The following is a 26,401-nucleotide window of genomic DNA, read 5'->3' as shown; positions in this document are numbered from 1 at the left end:
GCAGGGAGCAGGGAGCAGGGAGCAGGGAGCAGGGAGCAGGGAGCAGGTGGGTACCTAGGTGCAGGGAACTCTGGACCTCTCAACCTTACTAAGTTTTGTGGCACAGTCCACTATCCCACAAAGTTTGCCTCCATCCTTTATTAATTTTAGATGTATTTCTAGTCTCTAATGGGCTACTTTGGCAGAGTAGAAGAGATTCCAAACTAGGTGTTTACATATTTTTTTAAATCACCGTCAATAATAAGTAGTCATTATTTTTTTCATTCATATTTTCATTATTTAGTCATCAGTCTCTATGAATGATATAGGGAAATGTTTGAGTCTTACTAGACAGGGTAAACGTTTGTTTATCTGTGTTCCTGTCTCACCAAACTTCTGGATGGTTTGAAACTACTATGAGTACCAAGGACTTATGTCATATTACTATTCATTGAAAAGTTAAATCAATGTGGTCTTTTAAAAGATTCTTTATGGGTACAGACAACATTGGCTCCCTAAAGTCTATCACACACATGGTTTTGTGGTTTGATTGCATTTTCTTTTTAATTTGTGAGGACCCAGTGTGAATATTAGCATTGAGACTTGTGGTCTCCAAAGATCAATTAGTCTCCTAGGGTTCATTCCTCAAGAAGGAAATCTTATGCAGCCTTTGACAAATATGCTTACCTTCCCTTCTTCTTTCCACTATTGTCACTCAAAGTTTACCTGCCAAATAGCATCTGCTATAGATCCTGGATGCAACATATACTGGCCTATATGTTAAAGATAATAATATTGCTAGTTGAAACTTTTAAAAAATGAACTCTTTGGTCTCTGGAGGGTTTTCCTAGAAGGGAGTTGTAGGACCCAAGATCTTGTCTTTGGTTTTTGCTTCAGGGCCATGAACTGAATAGTTATGTACCACTCCACCCTACTCACCATTGCTGTTTGTCATCTGCTCCAGTGATCTAAAACAAATGGATGGATGAAACATCCAAATCCATGAATCAAAGCAACCAGTCTCTCTTTATAATTTTAATAGGAATTTCCATGGACCTATGTTGGGTGCTGGTTTGGAGCTGCTTGTATTCATATGCTAAATTCTGTATCCCAAGATGCAGTTGCCTCAAGACGAGCAAATTTCCACTTACACCAGTCTTTCCTGTGCAAACCTCACACCTCAATTTAAAACATTTGCTTAAATAAAAGTAGCTGCTATCAATTATTGTGGAGAATAAAGAGAGGTGGAGTTTGAGTTACTGGGTTACAGATAACAGCTAGGGACTGCAAGGAGAAGGGGTAGGGTGAGAGAGGAGGAGTGAGGAAGAGGAAAAGACAGAGAGAATAGAAGGTCTTCATTTGTTAGGATGGACCAGCAGCACTTGCCAAAGGGAAATGCCTGCCCAGAACACCAGATTGCTGAAGCAGAAATAACTCAGGAAGATTCAGACAAGCATTTGATGAGCACATTTGGGGAAGTAGCCAGACTATGGTTAGAGAATTAGATTGGGGTAATCCCCCAGTAATTGTTCAGAGCCTAATAAATAAATCATAGTTTGAGTCTCATTCATTTGAAGCTAAATGGGAATAAACATAAGTCATATTATTTTCCAGATCCTCCTTGATACCTTAAACATAGCTTACTTAAGAACAAAAGAATAGAACTAAGGGACGACCAGACCAAGGAACTCTACCCATTACTGGGATTGGGCAAATTAAGGAGTCAAACAGAGAAAGCAGAAAAATAACCAGAGTTATATGATAGCCAACATGTGACAACATAATCAAGCATTTAGTGATAAGAAGTCAAGTAGATCTCTATAGATACCTAGATACATGCCGCTGAGATCAAAAATCTGATAATCCTTAAACAAGTATTTCTAATTTTTTGGAAAATATTTAGGTAGGGCTGGAGAGATGGCTTAGCCGAGGCTCATGCTTGAGTGTCCTGAGCTCTATTCCAGTTCTCACTTTCCAGAGGGAGAGAGCCATCTTCTATAAATCATCAAATGACCTTTAGAAGCATTCCCTGGAATGCTCTGTAAGAAATTTTTTTTTTTTAATAAAAAGCACTCAGTTCTCAAAATAAGCAGTCTAGCAGTACATGCACTTTATACAAAATAACAATTCCTTAGAAATTGCTCTAAATTATGATTTTATGCAATAGGCAAACATCGTAAAGAGCCGTAAAATGGCTTAAAACAAGTATTCATGAAAACTACAGTAAGTGGTGGAGGACTATTGAGTTAGGAGTTTCACTTGAGGTTAGATGCCAGTTAGGAGGCTGTTTTGAGAGCAGATGGTTTAACCACTTTTTAACTTGTAACTTGAGAATGTGGTTGAGACACCGAGATCTGGATAGATGAAAAGCTTATTAAATTTTCATTAGACATTGGTATTTTTTTTTGCCGGATCTTCTCTAGGTTACCTTTCCTGTTATGGTACCTTATTCTTGATGTCATTAGATATACAAAGAATGGTATACAATAATCATTATAGTACATTTTCCTGAAAGAGCTTCGTTAACTGGAAGAGAAGTACCACTTGACCATATTTGTGCTGGGAGCCACAGAGAACAAGCATTAAAAAGAGCAAAGACAACCCTTGGTTATTTCACAAACTTAATGGCTTTTCCCCTAAAATTAAAACTGCTATCTGTGGAGGGAGTTGGGATTACATTAAAATGATATCTTCCATTTTTCAGACTTAGTCATACAGGCAAATTCCTGGAACTTTCTAACTCCCATCTACAGGAAGAAGAAAGATAAACACTTCTCCTTATAGCTGTGGCACCAAGAAAGGTAAAAAAGGTAATAATGTGATTTAAATATTCTCTTTTGTAGCATAAAATCATAAAAGAGGGAATTCTGAAAACTCAGAAGTGTCAATGGATAAGGAAATGTGTTGAGTTGCATTGTGTAAATGTCAGTCCTGGTTTTGTGGTTTATTTGGTCTGTGACATTTTGTTAGTTACTTAACCATCCAAAGAGCCATTGATTTGTCCAGAAAGGCAAGAAAATAACACGTCCTTCATTATACTGTGAAGGCCTCAAATGAAACACTATATTAAAGTACTCCCACTTTTACTGAAGCAGAGGATTTCAGTGCTGGCTCATCATATTGCTCAGCTTTAGAGCTGCATAACATTTTTCCAGTTGAGCAGCATAACTCCCCATATACCCTTTTATACGTACTTCATTGTTTTTTATAGTTCTAGTTATAACAGTGGATAGGTTATAAAACCATTATATTGCATTCCTTCCAGAATCACAGTTCCCAGGACAAACCATTTCAAAGAATATTTGCTGAACTGATTTGGCCCCAGCTTGGCAGACTGATGAAGAATTTTTTGAAGCACGAATCAAATCTCTTCACAATACTTCATGATGTCCTCACATCAAATGTGTATAATGACACATATTTCAGTTAATGTGAAGCTATCTTTTAGGCTCATATGAAATACAGTTAAATATTCCAATAATGTTTGCTTTATATGTACCTATATAACATCAGAAATAAGACTACATACAAATACTTCCCAAGAATTGCCTTTTAGTCCTATAGATTTTTCTCTATTTTACAATGTACAATGGGTATTAGTATGAAAGATGTCCATGCTATGAAAATGGTTTATGTTAGATAGTTACAGGATAGCTATAATTAAGCAATATAAGATAGGGTTTTAAATAATCTATAATTTAGCAATATATGATCAGTTTTTATATAATGTAAATTTTTTGAAGATCCTAAAAGAACTATTTGGAAAATAAGCTAAAACAATAAGCTATTTGGCCAGCTAAAATAATACACGCATTGCTAAAAGAATATTTAAAGTCATATATATATATATATATATATATATATATATTCAATAAAGAATATGATTTAAATATACTAAGTTCAGAGGATCATCTGTTCTGTTCTAATGGTTCTATCTGAAAGAATATTCCTTAACAACATAACTTATTTCTTAAATGTTTTCACATGTATAATATATAGTAGGTAATTTTCTGTGGGGTGTTGTGTTAAAAGTTTGTTTAGAGAGGCCAGGATACAAAAGCCCATTATTGCTAGTAATCATTAAAAAAATGATGCTAACTGACACAATATACTCTTAGCTTTTTACAAATATAAACTCATGTAATCAAAACATGATTATCATACAGAATGGTTCTTGTGATGTTTAGTCAGCTTGTCAAATAAAAGAAGGAACTTCAATATAGAAAATGTCTCTTTATGAAAAGCCTGTAGGCACATTTCTAGGACATTTTCTTGACTGATGTGAGAGAGCACAGAACACTGTAAGCATCCTGGGTAGATGCCCTGAGAAGTAAAATAAACATAGCTGAACATGAGTCTGGAGAAAAAACTTTTAAGTTCCATTTGTCCATGGTCTCTGTTTCAGTTCCAATCTCCAGGTTCTTGCCTTGAGCTCTTACTCTGGTTGCTGCTAATAATGGACTGTGATCAGGACAGGCAAGCTCACTAAATACTTTCCATTCCAACATTTTAGTCATGGTGCGTTATCGCAGAAATAGAAAACAAACTAGGACAGCTGTTAATTTGGTACTGCTTTAAATTTGAATAACCTTGAGCAAAGGCATGTGAAGTAACTTATACTAGGCCACACAGATTGTTGGTAGCAAAGCCAGGTTAACTGGCCCTACATAGAATATTTGGATCATTGGATTTTACTTCACTCTCAGTATAGAAATGCCACTATGCTGAGAATTCAGAGCCATTAAGATTAAATAAGCTCATCTTAAATGTGTTACATGAAACTTTATTACTTCTTACATTTTACATTAGAAATAACAGTGCCCTTACTATCTTATAGAGAATATTACATAAATATGTCCAAATTATTCTGTATTCCAATAGTTTTTAGATCCGTTATGGATGCTAGCCTATAATAGTCATTTAATGAATATTATTTGTGACCAAAATGTAATTGATTTTGACTCTCTGTAATATTTCTTTATAAAACTCAAGTCAGTCATTTGGATATGTGATATTTTTAGCTACAGTACCTCTGGGAGATGCATATAATTTACCTAAACAGATTCATTATTCTAAGAACAGAGTCTTGAGAGAAGCAAAGAAACAAGCAAGCAAACAAACAAAAACAAAGACAGGTTTATTTGAATGGACTGTGTGGTGTGTATGAAGCCAATCTGAAGACATGGCACTGATGTGTAGGAAAATTATATTTTGGGAAGGATGGAGATATTTAAGGATGGGCAGCTACAGGTCATTGTAAATGAAACAGTGAATGGTTTGAGAGAAATGAGGAAGGAGGAAATGCCAAGACTTACCAGCACATTGCTTCAGAAAGTTGTTTATTCAATGCCAATGACTTATACAATAGTTCCATACTACATTTGAGCTGAAAGCAGACAAGATCATGCCAGTACGGACTACAAGTATCTCTTCTTTCTCTCTTACCATCAACCACAGTGATGGTATATTGAAAACATTTTAATTTTATTCCTAATTTTCCATATCCATATATCAAAAGCAAGCTGAACATGGTTGTTCAAACTGGTGTTTCTGTCTGAGCTCTGTGGTGCTCAGCAGGTCTAGTTAAGAAAGTGCTTTACCAATGCAGGGGAAGTAAACATGTACAGAGATGATTCTACCAGCATTTATTATGCTGGGTCAGCCCTGCTTTTGCTCAGTTAGGAATTTCATTATGTTATGTTATAGAGCTGGATATCCTTAAGGGAACTCAGATCACATGCTATTCTAGCTAAGTTTAGTATGACTTGAAGAGAAAAGGAAGAACTATGGGGCTGAGATTACTTTTTATACATCAGATTTCATAAGGAACCTGTTCATATTTCTTGCCCTTCCAAACAGAACCGAAAATGCTTTCTTAGACATTTTTGTACAGGGTCAATACTATGCTACATGATGCTCAATACCCAGCTACAAAAGAGGCATGGACTGTATTAGTTACAGAAGAAGTGAATACAAATGAATGTGTGGATTCATTCATAGATGTTGTGCAAGCTAACTCACTGTAGTCAAAGGTAGATATAACAAAAATCTCTGCATTATAACTAAGAAAGATAATGCCCAGACACATTAAGGAACTATCAGAATATTGTACCACAAACAAGAAGCAAAGTCAAGATTTGAACTTAAAGCGTCTTCTGTCAAGAGCTGTGTGCTTCGCAGTATACCACCCTATTGGTCTTCCATCTTAGTTCTTCCGGTTCTTCTCACTCAGAATGATCTGCAAATTTGTCTAAGAACTACAATGAACATACACAATGACATTTCTATGTTGTACAATATTTGCCTAATATCTGTGTGCCCCATCACAAAGCCATTTCTTTGAGAGCTGGAATCTGTTTCTGACTTCGCATGGGTTGACTTCCTATGTGCCTATGGGTAACACTAATTGAATTAACAGATTCAAGTTATTTTGTGATAGGATGATAACATTCTGCTAAAGAAGCTTTTGGATAGTTTAGAGAGAAAAATATTACTGAGCCAAGAAAACTCTCAGAATATTGTGAGGCAAACACTAAAGGGTAGAATTTAATTTATGTCACTGAATGTGAGATGAATACAGTCATGAATACAGTCCAACTTGATAAAAACTGAGGATATTCTTGAGGAATAGTAGAGATTTGATGATGGAATAATTAATACAAGCCTTGCAAGAACTTCAGCATTGAGAAAAATGTAGGAATATTTGGGAGCATTGGCAAAATATTAAAGAGATTACACTGGCAATTGAGAGAGATTGCATTAGAAGCCTCATGTAGCCTATTTCTAAAACCTAGGCAATAAACATGGACAAAGAGAAAAGACCAGACAAGACTTGAGAAAGAAAAGCAGAGAGTATATAGAGGAGAAAGATACCAGACCACAGCAATTTTAGTAGAATTTGAGGCTATAAGATCATGTAGCAATACCTAAAGATGCTCTTAATACAATACTAGGTTTCAATCTGTTTGAGTGCCAGTGCTTAGTTTGGAATTAGAAATTTGGGTAGGAGGTTTTTAAAGGAAGAAACATTATGGTTTTTTTCTTTTTCAAAACTAGCTTGAAACCCAAGGAAACCAAGACACACAGCCAGATATCCCAATATGAGCATTACACATCCATAACTCACAATGGCTCTAATTCGATTGTATTTGAGGAAAATGTGCTGATATTGAACATATACAGACTTTCTGTTCAGAATTCTCTTAGCAATACTATATGCTAGATATTTCTATAGTGTTATATGGTTAGATATGACCTGTCCCCAACAGGCTGTGTGTTTGAACATTTAGTCCCCAGGTGATGGTGTTGTCTTAGGAGGTTTTGGAACCATTGGTTAAGCAAGGAGCTCTCTGGGCAAAGGGGTTTTTGGTTTATCACCTGGTTCATCTTCCTGTTCTAGTCTTTGCTACCTGTACCCAATGAATGTGAGAAAGTGTACTCACATGCTTGCCTTCGCAGCTGTGATCAACTCTGCATTGCTTTCTTCACCATTGTGGAACATACTTCTCCAATGATGAATCAAAACAAACTTCCCCCTCCCGTAAGAGCTGTCATGGTAAGAACTTAGTCCTAGCAAAAATAAATGTAAACCACCTTTAGTTTTCCTTCCATTCTCATCAGAGGGCCCAACATCTGTGTGGCCCTCTGCAGCTGGCAAGTCCCAGCCACACTGCCTTCCCAATAAGACAACCAAGAGGAAATACAGATCAACCCAAGGATCCATGAAAAAAGTAGCAGAAAGACTACCAGGTCAACCTGCTTTTGAAAATATGGGATAAAATAATAAATTCAAGAGAGAAAAAATGAATATTCAGACCAAAAAGCACAAATCAAAGGCTTTGGGAAACAAAGGGAAGATCTGACAAATAAAGAAAATTAAGAATATTTACCCCAAAATATGGCAGAATGAAGAATGATTAGAATCAAGCTTCTAGCAACAAGAAAAATATAGCATGTCAGGTTGATGTCACGTATGTCTCCCTTCATGAGCAATTTAGAGAACTCGGAGTTTTGTAGGATCTCAAAACAAAATTGTAGAAAGTTGCTGATTTCAGGCTGGAAGATTGTTCATTTAGTAAAGGATTTGCTGGATCAACATGTAAGCATGTGTTCCAAAATTAGAACACACCTAAAAACCTTACTATGCTGATATGCATTTAAAGTCTTTGGAGGCAGAAGGAGATGAGTACATGGATCTTACTGAACAGCCAGACTTAGAGTAATTATGGATCTCTGTGTGTGACAGAGAGACCGAGATACAGAGACACAGAGAAGCAGACAGAGGGACAGAGAGAGCTTATCTCATGAAATAAGGTGGAAAGCAGCTCCTGGATAACAATATTTGAAGTTAAAGTCTCACCTTTATACATATGCACACATGTACATATGCACACACTCATTCGTATATATAATATATATATATGAAGAATTACATTTTATTTAAAATATATTAAATAATACATTAAAAATATGTATCTGGCTGTTGTATTTGCATGTATGCCTGTGTATCATATGTGAATCTAGTGTCTGTGGAGGCTAAAATTGAATATTGGATCCTATGGTACTGTAGGTTCAATGAAGTTAGAGATTATTGTAAATTAGTTTGTGGTGCTAGGAATTAATCCAAGGACCACTGGAAGCGCATCCAGGGCTCTTAGCTTGAGTCTTCTCCTATAGCCCACTAGCTCAGTTTTAAATGCAAGTGACCTTTATTCACTAGTGGCTTCTTTGCACCAGAAGGAAAACATCGTGTCAGGAAATTATGACCTTTCAAGCCATCAGCTTAATACCTGATATGTGGAAAACTATTTTTGATTTTCTATAACATAATGCATATCAAATGGCTCATCTGAGGTCCCACTGTATATTCAATATTCTTGACATTGTATTTTAAGTTACATCTTTGTTCATTGTTTCTTAGTATAATTACTTCCTAGATAAAAGTTTATTATTGCCCTGTCAGAATTGTTTGTCTTCTGTATAGTCTTTGGGATGATAGTCTAGTATCCCAAAGATTTTTGATATTATGTCATAGAAGATTGAAAATTTGAATATGCAATACACATGAAGTAATATTGAATATTGATGGGAGTTAAGTACTAGCATTTCAAAATACTAGCACTTGAATATCTTCCCAATTTTGCCTTCAGTCTGACACTGTCAACTCATTGAAATGATTACTTACTCGGGGTCTAATTCATATATTTTTTTATATTTTTATTTCATGTCTTTGTAGATCGCATAGATATTGAAATGTTTATTACTGAGCCTTAAAAAAACCAATAAACAACATAAGTTTAGTGCATATTTTTATTTCAAGTAAAAGAAAAGAAATTCAAAGACATATATACATACATAAATAGATATGTACATACATATATATATAGAGTTACATAGGATCAAATAGGAGGATTTATACATGTGAATATCAGGAAAATTTTGCTTATACTGAAAGATGACCAAGTGAAGAAAAGGGTATAAATAGCCTGATTGTGATATTCAACTGAACAAAGAACTAAAATATCCACAGCTGACAATCATCCTTCATCTAGAGAGACACAAACCAGCAACCTATGATGAATAACAATGATTTACATTGTCTGGCTAGTTCAAACCAGTCAGCAAAGACAAATGCTTTTAGTCCACTTTGACATAAATGTGGAACTAACATAACCCTCTAAAGCAGAATGCATGTTATTGGATTGTCACCTTTCATCAATTCAAACCATATCTTAAGAATCAAAATCTTAAAAAACATAAAGTTACTGGTTTCTATCAAAGTAATATAAATGAACTCTTATTTTTTTTCAAGAAGCAAACTTTAAGTATAGTTTCAAGAGACCAATATTTCCTCCATCCTGTGAACTGAAGCTCTTTTTCATTGAATAATTGGTTGACATTTGTATGATTTGATTTTTTTCTTTTATAATCAACCGTTAGTCATCTTTTCTAGAGATGGGTTCATAAAAGTAACAGGAACATTGCAAGGTGTATGGTAATCAGTATATAGGTCTTTTTGATACATTCATTTTCTACCGAGAACCTGATAACTACTCAGTAGAGATTGTATCACTGTGGGTAGTATAAAGAAGCTGAATTTATATTTCTCCAAGCAATTCCAGAGCACTGCTTGTATGTAATATTCTGTCCTTATGACGTAAGAAAGGTATAGTCATATTTTCAGACCCAATTGCCTCAGAAAAAGTGGACCCTGCACAAAAACACCCCCATTAGCCACAAAGAGGAGTAGTTTTTTGTTTGTTTGTTTGTTTGTTTCTGTTTTTAGGTTTTTCAAATCTAGTAAATACATATTTATAAACTTTAATATATTTTTTTAAACAATTTTTTCCAAAATCATTGCTTACTCTGTGATTTCATTAATGCCTGTTCCAATGTCATCTTTTTACATATGAAAATGCTATAGTGATTTGCAAACCACATCCATCTTGTGTACAGAAATTCAAAGTTCTTTCTGTTGTATAGGAGTGAATTAACTGTATGAAATCAATTAAATTAGCCACATAATGTACAGGTTTTCTCCACTGATGCAAGCTACCATATCACCCAAGCTAAAAGATTTGGCAGAACCTACGTGATGTCAATTGTATTGATAAAATTGATGGCATCCAACATTTGCTAAGTGGTTTCTATGAGTCAGGAGCCATGCTAAGGATCTTTAATACTGTCTCATGTAATCCCCCAAAGAGTGAGTGTTTTATAATTGAAGAAAATACAGTACTGTGGATTCAACCTGGATTATCTCTAATTTAATAGAGTTGAGAGGGACTAAACCACCAACCAAATAGTATACATGTATGGGTCCATGGTTTCAGCTACATGTGTAGCAGAGAATTGCCTTATCTGGCATCAATGGGAAGGGATGCCCTTGGTCCTGTGGAAGCTTGTTGCCCCAGCATAGGAGGAATGTTAGAGGGGTAAGCTGGGAGTGGGTAGGTGGATAGGCACCCTTTTAGAAGCAAAGGGAGGGGGGATGGGATGGGGGTTGTGGAAGGGAGACTGGAAAGGGGGACAACATTTGAAATGTAAATAAATAAAATAACCATTTGATAAATAAATAAAGAAATTGAACAGCTCATGGAATTTACAGTAGGAGTTAAAGTGGCTTGAGGAAGAATAAGGAGGATCAAATCCAGGTTAGACGGTTCCCCTGTAGCTTTGCAATATTCAACCACAAAATTTCCAGGTCCTCCAGAAGACAAAATAACTTGCCATTGAGCTTCTCATCATTTTTTGAGTATCTGAGACCTGAGTAGGAGTCATGTCTGTGCTGTATATTTCTATGATAGTTGGCTAGGGAATGGAAAAAGATAAATATATTCCTCTACTCTCTAGTTTTGGCTTCTTCTGTGGGAAACAAAACGTTTCCCATAGTCCATGGAGAAGCATTTCAGACTCAAACCACAGATAAAGTAAAACCCTGTGTGTACATCACTGTTTCATGTCCAAGTATATCAGTGATAAAGTCTAATTGATAAAATAGGCATAAGAACTATTAACAGCATCATATAATGCAATAGAACAACACACATTATTAGGTGATACTTAGAAGTTATGTATCGTTTATTTCTGGAGTTTCTATTTGATAGTTTTTGGAACATGGTTGGCTGTAAGTAATCGAACTCTGAGAGCAGTGCATGAACACACATGCCTGCTATCACAGCATTTGGGAAATTGAGGCATTAGGAGCAGAAGCACAAGGACACATTTGTCTACTTAGAAAGCACTACATCTAGTCTGGGATACATGGATCCCTGTCTCACAAAAGAGTAAACAAACAAGCAAAGTAGAAAAGGCAAAGCATATAAAGTGAGAACACATAGAAAAGGTAGGCTACTTTCATAGGCATAATCACTGAATAAAGTGATTTTCCACTAAATGAAGAAGCAGTTTGTGCTGTCAAAATGTTACCTACATCTTCTACAGAATTTGCAGGCAGTTATTTTTGCATTGTACTTTCTTGATCCAAAAAAAAAAAGAAATGGCCAGCCAGTGAAGAGGATATGTGAGAAAGAACACTTAACAGACAAATTTAATGACCTCAGTTCAGATCCTTGGAACCCGTGGAAAATTTCGATGCTGTGGTACATGTCTGTATTTCCTGTACTCTAACTGAGAAATGAGAGGCAGAGACAGAAGAATCCAAATTCCAGGACATTTGTCCTAGAATACTCAGAAGAGGGACAACGATAAAAAAAACCACACACAGACTAATTCAGGAGGGAAGGTAAGAATTGACAATAGATATTACCTATTGACCTCCACACACCCATTGTTGCATGTGAACAACTTCTCATAGAAACACGTAGATGGAAACACATATCATAAGCACACACACACACACACACACACACATATACACACACAGAAAATTAAGGAAGATTTTCATTAAATCACACCCTCCCCCAAATGGCTAATTTAGTGATACTTCTTTTTAATAAAATTAATGTTTATTTGGGCTTATATTTCCAGAATGCTATGCTCCATGATAATGGAGCAAAGGTACAGTGGCAGGAACAACTCAGAGCTTATATCTTGAAACATAAGTAAGAGGCAGAAGGCACACTGATAATTATGGTAGGCTTTTTAAACATTAAAGCCCGATTGCAGTTATACATCTCTGCAAACAAGGTCCCACCACCTAATACTTCCTAAACAGTTCTAACAATTGAAGAAAAAGTATGTAAACATATGAGCCTACAAGAGTCATTTTTTCAATCAAACCACCATAAACACTGTCTACTCATCTGGGAAAATGAAGGACGAGAAGGAAGATGAGGATGAGGAGTAGGAGGAGGAAGAGAAGGGGAAGAGAAGGAAGAGGAGGAGGGGGAAATAGATTCACTGTAATGAAGAATAAGTTAGATTCACTCTAATGTCAACAACCTCCTTATAACAATGTGGGTATATGAGTACTATCTTATTTCTGGAGTAAAATGTTTTTTATGATTTCATTTGGCTCATCTGATACAAAATTGTAAATTTTTAAATTTTTTTCAATTTTATACATGGAAGACATGTCAATGAGAGCTGTTAGGCATATTATGCTACTGTACTCAAAAGAAATAGTTATCTGCAGTTTATCATGACCAATTCTCCAGAAAAAATTACTGATAACAACAAAAGGACAAAATAAAATATAACTGCCACAGCTTAACGGTGAAACGTGATTTTTATTTCTTTTAAAAGGTTCAAATTTCAATAAAATATCCTTATTAATTTTGATTTCAAATGAAGTGGTAGTCTTGTCTCTGTGTCCATGAATTCCTTGCTTGGTAGCATTGCCTTTGTCACTAGAACAAGATATCTATCTATCTATCTATCTATCTATCTATCTATCTATCTATCTATCTATCTATCTATCTCCATTGAGAAAGAGAGACAGAAAGGGGGAGAGAGAGAGAGAGAGAGAGAGAGAGAGAGAGAGAGAGAGAGAGAGAGAGAGAGGAAGTAGAATAAATAGCTTCAACTTTTCCAGTTGTTTAAGATGTGGTTTCTTATTGAGGAAAGAAATAGAAATGTTACCTGGATAGGCTTGATTGTGCATTCTAGCCTGGGCTACATGGCATAACCCATTTTAAACAAACAAACAAACAAACAATCTTTTACCAGAAATGAACATTCACTTGTGATGTTTAGCAAATCATTTTATTTTGTATGCTCAAATGTTTGTTTGTTTGTTTGTTTGTTTTATGTATTTTTAGGTAGGAGGGGAGTAATACATCTCCTTAGCCCAGGCTCTCCTCAAAATTATTGCGTTGCTGACAATGTTATAATCCGGATTCTCACGAGTCTGATTCCAAAATTCTGGAATTATAGGCATGTGCCATTGGTCCCTACAAAACATTTTTTTTGTATTTTATAGTTACATATTTCTTTCAAATGATTTAATTAAGGTTAAGAAAACCTGTATCCTTCTGTATTGAGCCAACTGTTAATTTCTCAGAGAAGGACTGAGAATACTGTTTCTACTTTCTCATTTACATGTTGTTAAATTGCTTCTTACCTTAATGAATGGCTTTCTACCACATTGGTTATTCATTTTTAAGTATCGTAAGTATTTCTACAGATTCAATATTAGCTCTTGGGATGTAAAAATGTTGGCATGGAATATCCTATTTACCAACACTATATAAAATGAACTTTTTAGTTTTGAATGATTTTGGGGTGCCATTGATTTCAAATGGGTTTGATCTGAAGGCCCCTTCAAGTGTTCTCTTAGTATGGATATAAGTAATGATTCAACTCAAAAAGAAAAACACTTGTAAATATATACATATTAGCATATACTAGTGATTTTGATGCAATGGGGATGGTGTCTGTGGCTATATACAGCTCAATATACAGCTTAGTACACAGCTCAATATGCAGCTCATACACAGCTCAGTATACATCTGTATATTCTATAGAACACAGAAGAGGATGATCTGTAGATAGTACATGAAAGATATCATATTTAATTACCACAGCAAGCAAATAGCAACACTGATAGAAAATGTAAATACCAAGTCTCACCAGGACATTGTTTCTAACTCATTATAGCACTCTACAAAAATGAATTCACACAGCAATTCAGGCCTGAGAAAGGAACTGACACATGGGAACAAGGCAGAAAAACACCAAAGTCTCTCTGTGACAAATGTTGTGAAATAAAGAATATCACGAAGTGACGCTTTCTAGGTAGGCAATGAAAAAGTGTTCATGTCTATAGAAAAGACAACCTTTGCTACAGGTTAAATCTGGAACGTTCTTTGGAGGTTGTATGTTAAAAGCTTTACCCAAGAGACAGTGGGGAGTGGTGGTATTAAATTAAAATTAGCAAGCAAAATATCCTATTGGACATAGATCCTAGTGGGACATCCTCTGGTCACATGGGTAAGCTCTTGACCTTTTAGTTCTGGGTCATAATAAAGAAGACTTGATGGTGTACATCATGATGCTGTATCTCGCCATAAGCTCAGTGCAACATGCTATGGAGGTAATGATTTGGGGAATGCATCCCTAAAGTTATGAGCCAAATCAAAGCTCTTCTGTTTATTTGTGAATTTCTCTTCAATGTTTGTAAAGCTTTCTAACATGGTCATATTCATCAGTTCATCAGTTATTTCACTGAGGCAATGAGCATGAAGCCTTCGTTCAGTTTTAGCTTTTGCTCCATTTCATTTTTATTGCAACTTTTGATAAAGAGATCAAGTATCCAATTAAAATTAGCAAGCAAAAGATCTTTTCACTTTCTCAGGAAGTAGTAAACAGTTAGGGAACACATCTATCTGAAATGTCTCATGTAAACCAACAGAGACTATCAGTATGCAGTCATAGTGTTCACCTTTGATTAGAGAAAATCTAATATGTGAACAAGAATATGCATAGTAAAAATACAACAGACTCATTAAGATTCAGGTAGAGTCCTAAAGAAGCTTAGAGAAAGCAAGATCTTAATTCCAAACAGGGTTTCCATTTCAATTTTTAAATTAAAGACAAACTCCATACTGTCTTGTGAATTGATATTTGCTCTCCTATGGCAGCCATCTGGGTCTGTGTTATGCATTAGCTTATAGCGATAAAGCACCAGAAATGACGGATCTGGGGAGATGGAAAAAAAGTCACATAAATTCTAAGAGTCTTAAAAACAATTCTCAAGGGCAACATCTTGTCCTACAAACCTGACATTATAACTTCACACTACCATTTTATGGCATGTAAATCTTAGGAACTATAAGAGAAGGTTATAAATTGCTTGATCCTATAAGATAATCAGGTGTCCTTGGGCAGACCTTCCCATGTCTCAGTTTCTCAACTGTAACATGACGGGGTTAGAGCTCAGAATGTCTGATCATTTCAAGGTCTAATATCCTGAGACTCTAAGACTTCGCACATGGGCCATTTTTCATATGACCAATTTTCATTCCATGAATAAATGTTGCCAGGTTTCCTGTTCCACATAAGGAGACTCTACAGAAGTAATTAGATCCCCATGGAAAAGTAATGCCCTATATATGTCCCACACCTCATAAATAGTCTACGGTGAGCATTTGTGCATCCTTTGCAAGGTAATAAAAAATTGACATCTCCTGGTTTGCTCAGAACAATCTTTTTCTTATTAGAGATTCCGAGATTATGCTCATTTGCAAGTTGTTGACACAGAATACACAACTTGGTTCTAAAAACACACCAGTTATTGGTGAAAATAGCACTTCTATGCCATGACTGGATGGTTATCTACACAGCAGGCTAGTCAAATAAGTTTTAATAAGAGATGTAATAGGAAATACAGGCTCTTATTTGTATATGTGAAATAATTTTTTCATCATCTTCAATAAATCCTCAAGCTAACTGAAAATCCTGTGTATTTTTTTCATTGCTATTTGTTGCTTTGCTGGTATAGAAAGCATAGCAAGAGTCAAATCATATACGAATTTGAAGATACAAATATGAATATGGACAAAGCCATAACAGCATACAATGTGACTGTTTTACCAGTGACTCTGACTAGCAAACATGCATTATACTTTCTTTATTAGGTACTGTCTCATCTTCTTACACTGCAAACACTAGAGGAAGGAATCTATACCTGATATTCTCCATCTATCATGATGTCTCAAACTCTGAAAGTCTTCAGTCAGTAGGTATTTGCTGATTATTTTCTGAATGATTCATTGTCAACAGATGTGCCTAAGTGAGAGAGAAACCATGAATACCCAGGTAAAAGTCCAGTATAAGTACACAATTCTCCTTAGTCTAATCTTAGAAGTTTTCATTATTGTGGAGGTCTTTGAGGTATGTGGTGCTTTTGAAGACATTCTGTATATATCCTATTACTTGTTACCAACATTGCCTTAGAGAAATGGCAACTTCTGAGACTTGGAAGTTTCTTTTATTTAACTTCAAGTTGGAGACTGACAACTAGCAGAACAGCTTTGGGTATGGACACAATGCCAGAGATTTTCATACTAGCCCTGCCTCTCCTTTGTTCAATTGATATAATATCACTCTGTATCCTCTGTTGTCCATCTAATGATACAGAAAACATACCTTTCTCTAGGAGTTGAAAATGAGACAAATTAATTTTAATTTATAACAGCTTAATTAAACATTTTTTAAAACTGTTAAATACATATAAAAAGCATCCCTTGATGGTTTGGTAAGATGGCTGAGAAATCCTGAACCATGTCTTGAACTATTCTGCTCTCCACATTGATAATAATTTACGATGAAAGAAAAGAAAAAAAAACAGCACATGTTCCTCCTACTTTATATTACATATCCCAGGAACACATCTGAAAATCTCATCATGGTTTCTCGGGAGACAGAAACCAAGCATCATATATTCATTCTGATTCCCCTACACCATAATGAAGTTACTCTTCTTCTTCTAAATTAGTCAGTTTACCCATGTTCCCCAGAGTCTCCAGGCAAGCATTTCATGGAGAACTGCTTTTTATTTCTCTCAGGTCTCAAGATGATCGGATCACTGGTTGAGAACATTATTGGCAGTGAAGTTAGAGAGTCTGGCTTCATAATCAACTGAGTAATGACTCTCTCTTGCTTTATCTGTGTAATGAGAAAAGAGGCAGAAATGCCACTGGGAGCATTTGAGCAGTATAAGAACAATAAGATAATAAATGCTTCTCTTTTCCACAAGTATAGGACAATTAGCTAATATGGGAGATGGAGACCTGACTGAGAACTTAATTTAGAGAAGGTTTATAAGGGCCATGCTATAAAGTTCGAACTAATTCCATGTGGATTGGAGCAGAGATCTTGGTAGATGACTTCTCTTTAGGAAAATGTCTTAAGAAGTGTGTCTCCATAGGGGTTTGGAGGCTTGGAGAGAATAGGTTTATCTCTGAAATAAATGAGTGTCTTCCAACTTACTGGTGGCAATTTCCTTTCTGAAGTTCCTGATTCTGTAACCTCACTAGTTTTGATGATGAATATATATTACAAGGGCCTCTACCTATGGAATGAGGATAAAAATATCAAGAAGAAAGTACACAAATGAGGCCGGCTAAACAGGTATAGGAGAAACAAAAGACAAGCTGCTTAGTACCTGTAATCTGCACTCCCCCAAGAAATTCTGTGACCACTCAAACAATAAAAAGGCAGGACCATACAGAAGGATCTGTAACCAACATGACAGAATGAAATTACCATGCCAGCCTCTGATGTTCTTTCTAACTACAAATTCTTTGAGTCTTTATTTTTTGTTTTATTTTAGATCTATTTTTATTAGTGTGTGTGTGTGTGTGTGTGTGTGTGTGTGTACGTGTGCATATGTGTGTGTGTGACCCTGCGCGCTTGTCAGGACTTTGGAAGGTAGGGGTATTCGACCCGTGGATGGTAAGTTACAGGCAGTTGTAAATGAGCTGACATAGATGATATGAACTTTACTTGGATCCTCTTCAAGAGCTCTATGTATGCAGTCTTAACCAACAAGCTTCCTCTTCAGGCCTTTCGCTTGTTTATCATGGTAGCTCCCTGTCATTATAACAATGCCGCCTGTCCTCATCATGGACCTGACAGACATCTAAAAGTCTCACATAAAGACAGAATACTGGAATAAACCCAATGATGTCTTCATAAAAATATCCAAAATTTCAGTAATATGACTTTTGTGATCCGTAGAAAATCTATACTTGATCTTGAGTGTGGATTTTTACATATATAAGTGTCCTCTCTATTCCATACTTTAATTTCATATAAGTGCTTCTTTAATGGTGTCAGGGACCTAAAAACACTGGCCAGAGGTCTCCACATAGTCTGTCTCTAAAACTTTCCCAATCCTTCACCACAATGACATTCAGAGCTATAATCCCAAATGTAGCATAAAGGGAACATGTCCCTTCAGATAGGTAATAGGTTGTATATAACTAAAGCATTCTGCAACTAAAAGTCCTCATAAGAGTTGCACTGAATAAAAAGATAAAAAGAAAGTCTTCTGAAACTATATTTTAGAAAATCTTAAGAAAATATGGTCAAAAGGAGAATTCTAGGTCCTTCATAAGATTGAGAGTAGGCAATCACCTACAAAGAACTGCTTTAAGAACAAGTCAAGACATGAGGTTAAACTAATATATGCCAAGTACTCAAGGCTATAAAAGGTTTAAGTTCAGAATCATAAAAACACATTAAATACAATTTCAGCAATAGAATTAAACAAATATACTTGGCCTTAGAAAGAGTATCATAGTTCTGAAAACTGTAATGTAATATGTATTTACATATATATATATATATATATCCACAAATATATTTTATATATTATGTATTTAAATACATATTCATATATATTTAATTATTGACATTTATATATTTTATTATATTAAAATATATAAACTATATGTTATATGTATATAAACATATATACATATATATGTATATTCACATACAAAATAGGGACGAGTAAGATGGCTTCATGGGAAATATGTTTGCTGCAAAATTCTGAGAACCTCAGCTGGATTGCTGGAACCCATGTGATGGTAGAAGGAGGGAACAAATACTATCAAATTAATCTCAGAAGTCCACAACTGTATCCTTCACAATCAAGAATTCACACACAAAGATGGCTTGAATGGCAACTGTACCCCTTAGGCTTGTATATTTCAACACTTGATTCCCATCAAGTGGTGATGATCTGTTTTCCAACATAATAAACTCTTGTCTTTCTGTAACCATAGGCTCAAATACTTTCTTTCTTCTATAAATTTTCTTGATCATTGTATTTTGTCACAGCAACAGAAAGTCATCAGACAAAATAATAATGAATAAAAATTAAAAAATAATAAATTATTTACTGGTCATTTGGTAATCTATGGAAAAGTGTCTAATCACATCCTTCATACATTTCAAATTTATTTGTTATAGAGTTGTAGTGAGTTCCATATATATATATATATGATTTAATCAGTTATAATTTATAATATAAATATGCTTATATGAATTCTATATCTATATATATACACATGTTCATGAATCCTACATACTTACATAATAATTATATACACATAATACATAATTCACATATGTGTGACTATATGGTTATATAATTCATATGCATGTATGTATTTAAAGTTTTCTGATAAATAACTCCTAAAATTACTTTTTGTTTAAAATAGAAATAAATTCTATTTTTGGATCTTTATTATTATATATATTTTCATTCTCTTCCATTTCCATTTCTGACACATAACACTCAGCAATTACTGAAATCTCTCTGTTCTGAATGCCATAATTGTTACCAAATTCTTTGGAAGTAATCATTTATTACTGAAATGATTATCATCTACTTCCTTACAAATTAAAATACACACACACACACAGAGGACATGACAAACATTAATTCCAGGTAAAATAATAATTGTTATTTATATGCGGTTTCAGGGTGAGATGATTCTTTATTTTATATTCTTTATTATTTCTTGCCATTTTATAATAGTGATGAAATATGACATAAAATGTCATTTTTCAGCATGAAAAACATTGCATAGGTGTTAGTCTTCAGCTCTTCAGGCTGACTGACATCCCTGTAGGACAGGTGGCAGACTGCTGGACCAGCTTCATTAATTCTCACATCTAATGACCATTGGGAACGTCTACTAAACTTTCTCATATGACTAAGAATTATTTTATTTTACTGTTTAAAGATCAAAAAATCAGTAACATATTGGATGAAGTTTTACTATTAGAGGATTTGTTTTGTTGCATATATTTCTAATTGTTTTTCACACATATATACACTGAATTCAATTTAACTTGGAAGAATTGCTGTCTATTTTCACCATTCACTATATATTTTAGAAAGCAAACCTAAACCGCCTTGTCAATAGCCACAACTTCCTTACACAATCTTCTAGTGAAGAATTTTTAGTGGCAGTGTCGACTATGTCAGACCCAGACCAAACTCTCTGAGGCTCTGGGCAGGAAACTCTAACCTTTTCTTTCATTAGAAAAATTTGTTAGAAATCAATGTTTTGGATCAATTTTCCAGTACTTAGTATGTATTTCTCTTCAACAATAAGGTGTTTAAATGATGTAGACACTGGGTTGCAGGGAAGAGATTGCAAAGTACTGATACCCAGGAAACCTATAGGTTTTAAAAGCCTCCTTTATCCACAGAATTCCATTAATCCACATCAGGAAGGAAGGGTCAGCATCTCTGGATAGTAGCTTTTCAACAGGAATCCGGTAGTATTCCATGTGTGACTTCTGTAATTGACTCCACTTCAATTCCCTTCAATTGTAAGAAATGTCCAGAACTCTTAGTTTTTCCAGAGCCTAATCACACCACGCTCTTAATGCTTCAGGCTTTCATTGATGTGATGCCACTTTTCTCTGTACTTACCTGCTCTTAGACCATAGATTCAAACACTAATTCATAAATACATCCTAGAATCATAGCTCCTCTGCTCAAATAATTCCTAGTTATACACACAAGAGGATCAGGAGACATTTCATGTTAATTATTTGATTTTTATCAAGCCTGTTGAATCTTTACATTAGATGTTGAATCTGTTTCATTAGATGGTTTAAATTTATAGTAGATGTTTAATATATGCAATGAATAATCTATTTTTCCTCTAACAACATGATAATTATACTGAATTGCAATTATTTTTTAAAATATATGCTTTCCCTATATATTGTATGATTCTTGAAGGTGATCCAGATTAACTGCTATTTAATCCTCATGTAGAAGGGTTACAGTAAAGTTGGAATTCTCCATATGAATAAGGAAACGAATGAACAAAGTAAGCAAATTAATTTAAGCATTACATCTTTAGAAACTTATATACTTCAGGTTAAAGAGTACAGAAATGTTTTATTCCTGGAACTCATTAACCATGTCAAGAAGAATCCAGTCTAAGAAAATGATCATGAAAACACTATTGGCAGATGCTGAATTTCCCCACCCCTACCATGGATAAGAACTATTAAGTCATGCTGTGAGTGGGACAAAAAGATAAGAGTTTATATAAAACCCCTCTTGTATTCTACTTTGGATGAAGTCATTTTCCAAAGCCAATTGAAAAGCAGCTGAAAGGGGGCCTGGTATGATTTGGCTGCCAGTGGTATTAAATAATGTCTAGACCCCATGTGGTTTTCTGTACTGTACAATTCAGCACATTAAAAAAAGAGCTAAGCAAATCTTCGGTTAAGCTGTATGATCATCCTGGAACTTTGGTTAGAAACTTGAGCACCTTCCCATGAATTCACAAAGAGTTAACATTCTATAAACTAGCTTTTCCTTAGTAGAGCTGCTAATGTGGCAATATGAAAAAAAAATCGTAACTGAACCATTTTCGAAATTCAAATCTCATTCTTCAACTGTTGAAACACATGACCTCAGAGATATTTATTCCCAAATTAAGTGTTATTAGTGTTTTTGACTCTCTGTGTAGATTAACTAGATGTCACTGAAAATTTGAATTTTAGACTTGACAGCATAGAAATCACTCTATAATATGAGAAATTTGAGAGCTGGGGAGGTGATGATTGAATCCACATCAGCAAGGGACTGGGATGAAGACACTTTTCTCTTGTCACACTTAGCCTTTTTCATGCTTTCCAATATATTGTATCATTTTAAGTTTTCACTTTAATGTGATTTTCCTATTATAATTTCTTCTTAAAGAAGTAAGAAGTTGAATCTGTATATGTTTGGGATTTCTATTCTAATATGGTTAATTTGTTAACAAAGAAGCCAATTTTCTTCTTATATGCATTATATAAAACGTGGAATGGGCTTTCTCCCACTGATTTTTCCAAAATATTTTACATTGGAGCTATCTAAAGAACACTCAATATCCCTCCTCAGATCAGCAGGATATTCCACAGGTAATAAAGAGATGGCATGGCAAGCTGAGTTGATCACATATCATTAGAAAAAGAAATGAAAATGACTGGCACTAAGATACAAAATACAGTTAATTCTCAGTCTAAAGGCCTGGTGGTGTTGTGTTGTATGTGGATTCATTGAATCTCCACTAGTTTATGTAAAGTTATAACTCTGTGTAGGTGATGGCTGTGAACTTCACCAGAAAAAAGACTCTTCCCTGAGTAAGCAGTTGGTCTGCTGGGCTCATCAACAGTGTCTGAAGAGGGAGAAACAGTAGATGCTTGGAGAAATCTAACATCAGGAAGCAAACAAAATAGGCAGTTACTAGTCATGCTACCAAAGAAACTCAAACCCTAGTCAAAATATTCCTGAGAACTGCTGTCTCGAAAAGAAATAACAACGGATCTTCTACACAGCCCAACTCAGGACTGGCATCCAGACATATTATTATCCCATGGTGCCAGATTGAACACTACAGAAATCCGTCAAATTTCTGTAACAATGTAATTATCAATCAGTATTTTTCAAATTATTACTAACTTCTTTGAATGGTTGCATAGAAAATGTCTTTAAAGCTTTTACTGTGAGCTTATTTTCTTCAGATGTTTAGATAATACAATTAAAATTGATGATTGTGTTTATAACTCTTATCAATATCGCAGCAGTGGTACTTGTCCAGTAGTCAAAGTCCCGAGGTTCTCTATAGGGAAAGGAAACTGTGACTAACTCTTAAAATATATACTTAAATATGAACAATTCTTGTTTTTTAGGCCAGTGTATCCACAAAGAAATTGGCTTTCTTAGAGTCACATTATACCAAGGATTACAGAGCAATTCATGAACCTGTAGAAGCATCAGATACTGCAGTTGCAACTTAACATGTAATCTTAGGGAGAAAACCTCTTCAGTGCTCAAATCTTCCATAGAAGATAAACACACGGTGCAGTAGTGGATGTTGAACAGGGTTATGGTTGTGTTCCTGTGATGTGATGTCTTCTTCCAATGATGTTTTGGTCAAAGGAAAGTCAGACCTCCTGAAAACTTCTGAGGAGAAAGACAAGTGGCAGGAAGCCAATCACTGTCATCATCACATCCATCCATACTTCACTCTAAGAGAAGAGCCTCATAAAGATGTGGGTAGCATCTGGGGCCAAGTAGCAGCCTTGGCTGAAGCACTGCCTTCCTCCTTATCTACCACACACCAATGTTTCCACTTATGCATATAAGAAAGGGCCTAGACTTTAAGTAGGCTTAAGTTGGTATACCTGTGTGACTGAATTTGAAAGTACTGGCATGGGCTGATTTTTTTCTATACCACTTTGTCATTTCCCTGAATCAACACCATCGCCAAGATTAAAATAAACCATGTTAAGACACAATCAGGCTGATATTTTGAAATTATCTAAAAACAGGTGAACACTCATCCCCAATGTCAATTTCTGTGTGAGACTTGAAGCCTGGAATGTATTCATCACCGGTTACAAGGGGTTTATCATGACTGCCCTCCAAAAGGCCCAACAAGCAGCTCAAAGAATCAGATGCAGACCTTGACACTCAACCAATGGACAGAAGCTGATGATCCCTGTGGTTGAATTAGAGAAAAGCTGGAAGAAGCTGAGGAGGAGGGTAAACCCTATAGGAAGATCAGCAGTCTCAACTAACCTGGTCTCTGGGATCTCTCAGACACTGAGCCACCAACCAGGCAGCATACATAGCTAATATGAGGCCTCCACCAAGTATAGAGCAGAGGACTGCTGGATTTAGACTCGGTCAGCAAAGATGCACCTAACCCTCAAAAGACTTGAGGTCCTGGTCGGGGAGGGGAGCATCCTCTTGGAGACACGGGTGTGGGAGGTGTGGGATATAGAAGAGTCAGAGGGTGGAGTGGGATGGGATAAACTGGACTGTAAAGTATGATTAAAGAATAAGAAAATATTTTTAAAAACCCTCTTTCCTAGATCATAGTGTCCTCTGTCCAGTCTCCTTTAAATGATGTTTCATTATATATTCATTGCCACTTCTACCAATTTTCTATTTCTAATCCTGACCCAAGAAATGCATTAAAAACTGACCTTCCTGAAAGCAGTGAATCCATTAACATGAAATCTAATTCAAGAAATGTCAGACTTTCCTAACAACAACATTCCAGGGTTGATCTTTTTGTTATTTTGTTTTTACACATTTGCTCCTTTCTAAACTGAAAACTGAGTTTCCTATTACTGGGTAATAACAGCACAGTAATAGTTATGCATTTAGTTTCATAGTGTAAAAAGCCCCTTGTCATATACCTAGCAATTGTTCATGTAAACATTAATAAATTCACAGAAGTTTCTTGTTAAATCATCAGGGAACCAGGTTTGAGGCATTCGGTTAGTTACCCATGCTTAAAAGTACAGGTAATAGGTATAATGAATAAAATAGAAATACATTCCAGAATATTAAATGATGACTTATATTGTAAAGTGCTGCTGATCTATGGGGGTATCAGAGAGAGAGCTCAGCTGTTAAGATTAGTTATTGATCTGGAGAGAACCCTTGTTTAGTTCCCAGCTGGCAATCCAGCAGCCTGTTCTGGCCTCCGATGACAGAATACATGCAGGTTGTAAACATACCTGTATGTGGAGACTCACATAAAAGCATGAAAATAAATGTCAATAAATCTCTTAAAATATTACCTATTTTGTTTCAATGAACAAAGGAGAATATTTGACAGGATTGGATAACTGGACAATTTTTCCTAATTTTTGGAATGATGCTGAAATTGTTGTACATTTTAAGAAATTTTAAAACTAATTTATAATTCTACATAATATTTATAACCAAGACGGTTGTCTATGAACATAAAAAAATAAGAGTGCAGAATGTATGATTTTGTTGGATTTCTTACTTTGTGCGCTGCTCCTACTAATTCCTGGGTATAATTCAGCCACCAGTAACAGATTCAAACTCTGACAAAGACCAATATCTATCCTTTGAATACAGGTCCACAGAAGTGTAACATATTTCTCAACACTATCATACATGTGAGAAATGGTTAAACTAGCTGTAGACTATAGTGAATTCTTCAGAGAAGTGTAAAAATAAAAATAAAAGATGTTGTAAATAGTGGTTGATTCATTATTTTTTCATTTTTACCTTATACCTTTTGAGTTTGTGTGTTTGCACGGATACTTATCTGTGAACTACTTGCATGCTTGGTGGCCATGCAGGCCAGAAGAGGCCAGAAGAGGACAGTGGTTTCCCTTGAAGTGAAGTCAAGACCACTGTGAGCTGTTATGAGGATGCTGGGAATTTAAGCTGTGTCTTCTGGAACAGTAGCCAGTGCTGTTTTCTGCTGAGCTGTCTCTTCAGTCCCCTCATGACGAGAGAGATAACAGACTGAATGTGTTACCATAGTGTAACAGCATCTCTATGCACATTTGTATGTGGAAGGAAGTGTGGTTATTAATGTAGGTGATCACACAGAGTGAAAATGTATTGCACATGTTTATTTTTCATCTATACTTACTGTTCATGATATGCCCGGTATTTGGAGTAACTTTTCCGAGTGAAGAAATAGATACACTGATA

The sequence above is a fragment of the Grammomys surdaster genome, unplaced genomic scaffold (genome assembly GCF_004785775.1).
Source record: "Grammomys surdaster isolate TR1022 unplaced genomic scaffold, NIH_TR_1.0 267, whole genome shotgun sequence".
NCBI classification, from domain to species: Eukaryota; Metazoa; Chordata; class Mammalia; order Rodentia; family Muridae; genus Grammomys; species Grammomys surdaster.
This window is presented reverse-complemented; position numbering follows the sequence as displayed.